An 8,450-nucleotide genomic window follows, 5' to 3' on the forward strand; every position below is an offset into this window, starting at 1 on the left:
CGTTTTGAATGAAGATTCGATATTTCTGCAGAACGCTTTTAATGAAGATTCGGTATTTCTGCAGAACGTTGTAAATGAAGATTCGGTATCTTTGCAGAAAGTTGTTAATGAAGATTCGGTATGTCTTCAGAACGTTGTTGATGAAGATTCGGTGTTGCTGCAGAATGTTGTTAATGAAGATTCGGTATTTCTGCAGAATGTTGTTAACGAAGAATCGGTAATTCTGCAGAACGTTTTTAATGAAGATTCTGTATTTCTGCAGAACGTTGTTAATGAAGATTCGGTATTTCTACAGAACGTTGTAAATGAAGATTCGGTATTTCCTCAGAATGCTGTTAATGAAGATTTGGTATTTCTTTAGAATGTTGTTACTGAAGATTCGGTATTTCTGCAGAACGTTGTTGATGAAGATTCGGTGTCTTTGCAGAACGTTGTTAATGAAGATTCGGTATGTCTTCAGAACGTTGTTGATGAAGATTCGGTGTTGCTGCAGAACGTTGTTTATGAAGATTCGGTATTTCTGCAGAACGTGGTTAATAAATATTCGGTATTTCTGCAGAACGTTTTCAATGAAGATTCGGTATTTCTGCAGAACGTTGTTAATGAAGATTCAGTATTTCTGCAGAACGTTGTTAATGAAGATTCGGTATGTCTTCAGAACGTTGTTAATGAAGATTCGGTATTTCTACAGAAAGTTGTAAATGAAGATTCGGTATTTCTTAAGAACGTTGTTAATGAAGATTCGGTATTTCTGCAGAACGTTGTTAATGAAGATTCGGTATTTCTGCAGAACGTTGTTAGTGAAGATTCCCTATGTCTTCAGAACGTTGTTGATGAAGATTCGGTGTTGCTGCAGAACGTTGTTAATGAAGATTCGGTATTTCTGCAGAACGTGGTGAATAAATATTCGGTATTTCTGCAGAACGTTTTCAATGAAGATTCTGTATTTCTGCAGAACGTTGTTAATGAAGATTCAGTATTTCTGCAGAACGTTGTTAATGAAGTTTCGGTATGTCTTCAGAACGTTGTTAATGAAGATTCGGTATTTCTAGAGAACGTTGTAAATGAAGATTCGGTATTTCTTCAGAAAGTTGTAAATGAAGATTCGGTATTTCTTAAGAACGTTGTTAATGAAGATTCTGTATTTCTTCAGAACATTGTTAATGAAAATTCGGTATTTCTACAGACTGCTTTTGATTTTCAAAACAAAAAGAATGATCAAAGAAAACATTGATTATTAGTCACGAAAGATGAACAAACAGTTGAACTGCAGAAAGAAATTAAGGAAGTTCGGTGTATAACTTTATTATTAATCATTGGATGAATTATACAGCTTTCAGAATGAACTTCTCAATGTTTACCAATAATAAACATTTTCAACTGACAGTATGTATATCTTTATATTTTGAGTACGAATTTAATATATGTGCTACGAGAAGTTGCCGAATTAACAAAGCTCTTGATAAAATCAAATAGCTCTTGATAAAACCAAGAGAACGATTCGGACACCTAATAAAACCAAATACCCAGAACAATTCGTACACCGACTATGACATGAGAGATTCAAGGAGATAACAGAAACCTCGTCCTCTTTTCTACAAGGTCGATGCACAAGCCATTTGAGCCATAAAGCCGCAACATTGCCTTACTAAACATAATGTGTCCCAATGTTGTGCATGAGATTTATTATTAAGCACAACCAATAGGCTTATTGCAATCTGTGTTGGTCCAGCATTCCGTTACCTGCTCACCACAAATCTTTTTTAGTCCCGCGGTGGGATAAATATGAAGTTTAATCAATGCTTGTAAATGTACGTCGATAAAAAAGAAATTCTGCTGGTCAACATAGATAAGACGAAAATAAAAAAGAACATTATTGTAAATGTATTTTAGAACGATGGAAAAGCTATTCCGTCAAAGTGGTACGTTCATGGAAAATCTCGGTGCACAATTGTTTGAGTAGCAGACTACTTGATAAGAAGGTTAAGCTTTACAAGGGCGATTTTAGATCCATTGATTAAAACATTCATCGAGATCCTGAATCACTTTTCGACCTGTAGACAATGTGTGTGTGTGTGTGTGTGTGTGTGTGTGTGTGTGTGTGTGTGCTGAAAATGGGATCAAAATCATCATAGAGAATCGGAACCTAAAAAGAAATAAGATCCTGAGTCACTTCTATCCTGAAGACAGTGTGTGTGTGTGTGTGTCTGTGGTGTGTATGTGTGTGTATGTTCGAAAAGGGATTAAAATCATAAAGACGACTTACAACCTTGATCTCCATAGGCTGATCTAGTTTCTGAACGAATGTATTATTGCAAATCGAACACTCGGATCTGCAAAAATATTAGTGGCTCCAGTGGGAGTCGAACCCACGACCTCAAGTTTACAAGACTGGCTCTCTAAGCTGAGGTATGGAGCCGTTGTCGTTTAATGTTACTTTTAAGTCAACCGAGGTATGGAGCCGCAGTTGTTTCAGAGAAATGTTGAGCCAAAAACTGTTTTAAGAGCTATTTACAGACCGTACTATTCGCAAACTTGCAAAGCATATCTGAATTTGACTCTCATTTATATATTCATCATGAATCTTGTCTATTCAAGATGCCAAAATCCGTACTCTGCCTCTATGGTTATGATTGCAGATGTACAATGTTATACATCAAGACGATGGTATTAGGGTTGACGAATAAAATTGTTTCGAAGAGTACCATTCAGAAAGAATAAACAATTTGGAACTACGTGGTTTACCATTTTTTCCACCAGACCATCTAATCTTCGCAGCTAAGTTATGCTACTTCCCATTCTTGCGGCCACGGCCGTGATGCAGCTAAAATGTATAAACGATGGTTTCTCGCTCACTGAAGGCATCCTAATTTTCATCAAACAATAACGTGACAGTATTATACAAATTGTTTTAATTTCTCAAATAGCTTTTTCTTTTGAATAACTCTTGAACAGTGTAAACCAACTGTTATATACGTTCTAATTTATACATGTACATGGCTGCCCGCACATAGGGGCAACTTTTACCTCTAGACATGTTTTGGCTTACAATTTGAATATCGGAGAGGAACATATTGCCCCACCCCCTCGGAAAATTGTTCTGATGTCGCCCCTGTACACGTTTACTTAATATATAGATTACATAAGGCCTTTTAGTAGGGTTAACTTTGCAATATCTTTATTCATGTATTCGTTGTGATATAGCGATATAGGGGTAACAATACATTACATGCACCATATGTTGTATCGTGTCGCAGTAACAACAATATATTATTGTTCTCTATACTTATCAACGCATCATTGTATTTCGACTTAAAAAGCGTTCTTTTTCAAAGTCTCTGAATATAGACGTTTGTTTTTAGTAGTATTGAGAAGTACTTCAAATGATTTATTAGCTGACAGATTTCACTATCCAGTGGACAATACACAATCAGTATTACATATAAAAAGGATTCGAAATGGGCAGAGCTTGAAAAGTAGTGATTGCTAAGTTTTAGCGATGCAGTGGCAAATTATTAAAAAAAATTAGAACATCTACATTTTAAAAAACGAGTATGGCTCCATAGCTCAGTTGATTAGAGCGCCAGTCTAGTAAACTTTAGGTCGAGGGTTCGAATCCCTCTGGAGCCTCTCTTTTTTTTAGTTTTGGAAGAACCTGCATGGAATCACTTGTTAATAGCCGTGGGTCGCAGATTCGTTACGTCCCACATCAAAAATGTGCAAATCAGACTAAGTGAAATAGTTTTGTACAAGTGCCGATAAGGAGAACATGTTAGCTAAATCAAGGAACCATTACGCATTTCGTTACGTGACCTGTTGGGTATTCAGTACAGGGATTTGCACGATGTTCACAAGCATTGACACGAAATTAAACGCTGTTTGACATGTTTAAATTAGAGACATGTATGTGCGACATACGTAACCCGAGATCATTATTCCTAATATATTACCCATTCAATTGTAACAAGGGGTTTGATTGGATCATTTCCGTTCAGCGGCATCGAATTAGATATAAAACGTTTCACGTAACTAAACATGCCAAAGGTTGACGTGGAAAGAAGCGGATCAATAATTCTTGGCAAACGAGGATGGTATGGCGTGCGTCCTTTTGCGCCTTGATTTCAGATGTCGAGTGTTCCAATCTTTGTGGCTGAAATTTACCTCATTGCTATGTATACATGTATTAGAGCTTAAAGGCACTTCCGCACAACAATACCTGTATGATGGCAGTCTAAAGTAATGTTATCTCCTCGCTGTTGAGAACAATGCATTAAAACTAGTCGACGTGCATTGTTTTGGTTTTATGTACCGAATTCGGTCATTTCACCGTGTCTTTTAGCCAGGCGACTTTAAATAGGCACATCAGAAAGATTACATCGTAATTAATTGTGAGAGAAATACATAAATTACATTACCGTAATTAACAACAAGCCATAGTATTAGCTGCCACTAAAACAAACAATTGTTGTTTACATTGAAACACTGAAAGTAAACACAAACATGCCAATCGGATTAAAATCATATCTCCACTGTCCAACATGAATATCTCATAGCTACCGCTTAGGGGTCATCTTCTGATGACCTTTGAATTAGCAAATGGAAATGCAGCTTTCTGAAATCTGAAAGTGATTAAAAACGTTCGTCACGCATTGGTACTGTTCAGTTATTCTGTTCAGTCTAAAAAACGCGAAGATATAAGACTTTATCTGACTGACTGATAACAGTGGCGAGTATGGTAATACCATTTGTTGCGACTGGTCATACAAAGGAACAAAAAGAAGCAAAACCAACACGTTTTTTATACTTAAGAAATAATTTAATTATTAGAGTTATAAATGAAAATGTGAGAGGAACTTACATTATTATGATGTGAATCCAAAGGAATCGTGAGGAGTTATATTAAAGTCCAAAGGAATGAAAAGTTCCGTATCAATTTTAGAAACGGAAATGTATAATATTATACAGTACTCCAAAAATTGAACAATTTCTATTCCCACCGAACAGTCCCAGCAAATGTTTTATCCTCTCAGATAATATCTAACTACAACATAAAACACGTATGCAGACTTGATGTTACAACATAAACACAAGAAATAAGAATGACACTAAGGTAAGAATGAATCTGATTGGTCAGTTCTCACTTTATTACGACTATATGTCAGAATGTACCCTAAGTGACATATGTTACTACTCAATCTAATATTTCAAAATACCTATTCATGTGACCAAACTAAAAATTGACTCAGTTCTTCAAGGATACCACGTGACCGATCTGTCCGATGTGATTTTAAAATGACTAGTCTCGCAAACAGATTTAATAATAATTTTATTATTGGTAACTGTCAACACATACGCAAACATCTATTTGTAGATCCTGTTCAATTATGAACTCCTTAATATTTTGGAATAGAACCAATGCACGTAAAAAGTCAGATTTAGGTAATCATTACAATTTATAGTCATCAATAAAAGTTACAAATAAAAGACAATATACTAGGAGTTACACAAAACATAACCATAACACATCAGAACATAACTTCTACTCCGGCGCTGTCAGATCGTCACATGGGGCAGTGAAGATACGATTTTAATCGGATTTATTCAAATGCATTCTGTTTAAACGACCCTTGCACATGTATTTGTAAAGTTACTCACCTCTAATATCAATGATTGCAATAATTTGAATGGACGACGACATTTGTACTAAGACATATAGATCAGGTTGTTTGAAACAGCTTGGAAATGTTCTGGACTTGTTCAGCATTTACTGAATTTATTTGAGCTAACATGCAATATTGGTTTCCAGTGTTTATTAAATACTTATTAGTAAATACTACAATATAATGACAGCAATTCATTGATGTTAGAAATATTTACAATGCATATTTAAAATCCTATGACACAAACAAATGGTGCAATAGTCAATATGTATACATACCGTCAAAATTCTAGAGTTTCAAGAACTCTTCCTTTCATGTGTCCTTCCTTTGTACAAGTGTTCTTAAATAATAAATGAATCAGGGTGATATTGGCTCACTCCTTAATGACTCTACGCAATCGTTTTCACTTAGTTTGTGACTATATAGGTAGTTGTCAATTTCAGCTTTTCATGAAACATGATTAACTAAAAGTTTAAACAGTAGATCTTCCAAATTGATGGGATCTAGACATATGATACTTTCATCGAAGCATTATTAGGAGCTGAAAGAGTGTTTACATTAGGAAGTTGTTGTTATGAAAAGTTCAGTGAATGTATTAGTCGAAAGAATCAGTGCTAATTGATATACTTAAGTATATTCTGAGATAACATAGCATTATTCTCAATGCTATATTACTAGGGGCAGAACATAGATTAAAGGCTGAATAACGATAATGGTTACCTATGACACACACTGTTTGCAACGTATATGTTGATGTGGTTTCACCGTCAATAGCACAGTTTATAATATTTTGGAATTGACGGCTCCATAGCTCAATTGGTTAGAGCGCCAGTCTCGTAAACTGGAGGTCGAGAGTTCGATTCCCTCTGGAGCCAATGTTTTTAAACTTTAAATAATCAAATCGTATCTTTTTCTTATGCGTTATAGTGGGAAAAGACAAACTGATGATAACTCTGATCTTTCAATGTTTGTTAACTTTTTATAGCGTATATATATTGTTTTCTCTTCTGCCTGCATAGTTATAAGTGTCATGTTTTTATATATATGAGCGGGCGATTTATCCACCGCACTAGAAAAATAGTATCTGACAATGAATCCGAGTCGCATCCGTGCTGCCCGTGCAGTTAGCCTAAATTCCAACGCCAATGGTAGACCAGCTAGCAATCAACAAAACTTCTCGAGTAATAATGAAAATAGTGTATAAGCCCCTCGCAGCATTGGTATAGAATTTCTAATAGAGGACTGTCTCTTTATGAAGTCTAGCCGAGAGGTGTGAATTTTTACGAGTTGAATCGACCAAATAAAGAACCAGTATGTGGCAGTTATCACTATGACTATACCCTCAAACACTGACATTTTTATTGTGTCCATGCTTCATTTGTCTGCGTACATTCTCAACGAAGAAATATATATATAAAGTTAAGCGAAAACAGAGTGGAGCTTTTATCTCCAGTTTAATATATATACTACCCTGGAAAGCTCAACTCATCATATATATTTAGGTGAGACAGTTTGCAAGTTAGGTTTTCAAGTAGTTTATAAGCCAAACACACACTTTATGAAATGTAGATACAGGCGGCTCCATAGCTCAGTTGGTTAGAGCGCCAGTCTAGTAAACTGGAGGTCGAGGGTTCGAATCCCACTGGAGCCTCGCTTTTGTTGTATTTTTGGAAGAACCTGAAGATCTGACAGCTACCGCTATTGGTCATCTTCTGAATGGGTCGCAGATTCGTTACGTCCCACTTACAAATTTTGCATATGTAACTAAATGAAATAGTGTTTTGTACAAGTACCGATAAGGAGAACATTTTAGCAAGATCAATGAACCATTACACATTTCGTTATGTGACCTGCTAGGTATTCAATGCAGCGATTTGCGCAATGTCCACAATCACTGACACAAAATTAAACGCTGTTTGATATCATTTAAATCAATGACATTTATGTGCGACATATGCTGTTATGTACGTATCTCATACAATGCAGCAAAAAGAAGCAAAGCCGACAAGTTTTGTTAAACTTAACAAATAATTTAATTGTCAAAGTTATAAATGTAAATGTGAGAGGAACTTACATTGGTATGATGTGAATGCAAAGTAATTGTGAAAGAGTTATATTAAAGTCCAAAAGAATGAAAAGCTCCGTATCAATTTTAGAAACGGAAATGTATTGGTCTGCCAATAATCATGCCATTGTCAAAATGGCGTCGTATAGAACCCATTTGAATTATTCACAATAGTTCTAGAATAATATTATACTCCAAAAAATTGAACAATTTCTATTTCCAATGAACAGTCCCAGCAAATGCTGTATCCTCTCAAATAATATCTAAGTACAACATAAAACACGTATGCAGACTTGATGTTACAACATAAACACAAAAAATATGAATTACTCTAAGGTAAAAATGAATCTGATTGGTCAGTTCTCACTTTATTACGACTATATGTCAGAATGTACCCTAAGTGACATATCTTACTACTCAATCTAATATTTCAAAATACCTATTCATGTGACCGAACTAAAAATCGACTAAATTCTTCAAGGATACCACGTGACCTATCTGTCCCATGTGATGTCAAAAAGATGAATCTCATAAACATATTTACTAACAATTTTATTATTGGTAACTGTCAACACATACGCAAACATCTATGTGTAGATCCTATTCAATCATGAGCAGTGGCGTCGCTAGGGGGCTGCGGGGGGTGCGGACCGCACCGGGTGACACCATCTCAGAGGGGTGACACCAAAATGTAAAATTTCAAATTTTACAGAGCATACACTGCT

At 35.6% G+C, this 8,450-nt stretch overlaps 4 non-coding genes across 4 annotated transcripts; 3 read left to right on the forward strand and 1 right to left on the reverse strand.

The window, feature by feature from the left end:
• Positions 1-2,348: 2,348 nt before the first annotated feature.
• Trnat-ugu (transfer RNA threonine (anticodon UGU)) lies at positions 2,349-2,419 on the reverse strand. Its single transcript has one exon. It is a non-coding gene; the product is annotated as a tRNA-Thr (tRNA).
• A 1,137-nt stretch (positions 2,420-3,556) lies between these two features.
• Trnat-agu (transfer RNA threonine (anticodon AGU)) lies at positions 3,557-3,630 on the forward strand. The gene has a single exon. It is a non-coding gene; the product is annotated as a tRNA-Thr (tRNA).
• Positions 3,631-6,461: 2,831 nt separating this feature from the next.
• On the forward strand, positions 6,462-6,535 carry Trnat-cgu (transfer RNA threonine (anticodon CGU)). Its single transcript has one exon. It is a non-coding gene; the product is annotated as a tRNA-Thr (tRNA).
• A 702-nt stretch (positions 6,536-7,237) lies between these two features.
• Trnat-agu (transfer RNA threonine (anticodon AGU)) lies at positions 7,238-7,311 on the forward strand. The gene has a single exon. It is a non-coding gene; the product is annotated as a tRNA-Thr (tRNA).
• Positions 7,312-8,450: the final 1,139 nt, after the last annotated feature.

This window comes from Sinohyriopsis cumingii, chromosome 6 (genome assembly GCF_028554795.1).
Source record: "Sinohyriopsis cumingii isolate HCF-2022 chromosome 6, ASM2855479v2, whole genome shotgun sequence".
Lineage (NCBI taxonomy): Eukaryota > Metazoa > Mollusca > Bivalvia > Unionida > Unionidae > Sinohyriopsis > Sinohyriopsis cumingii.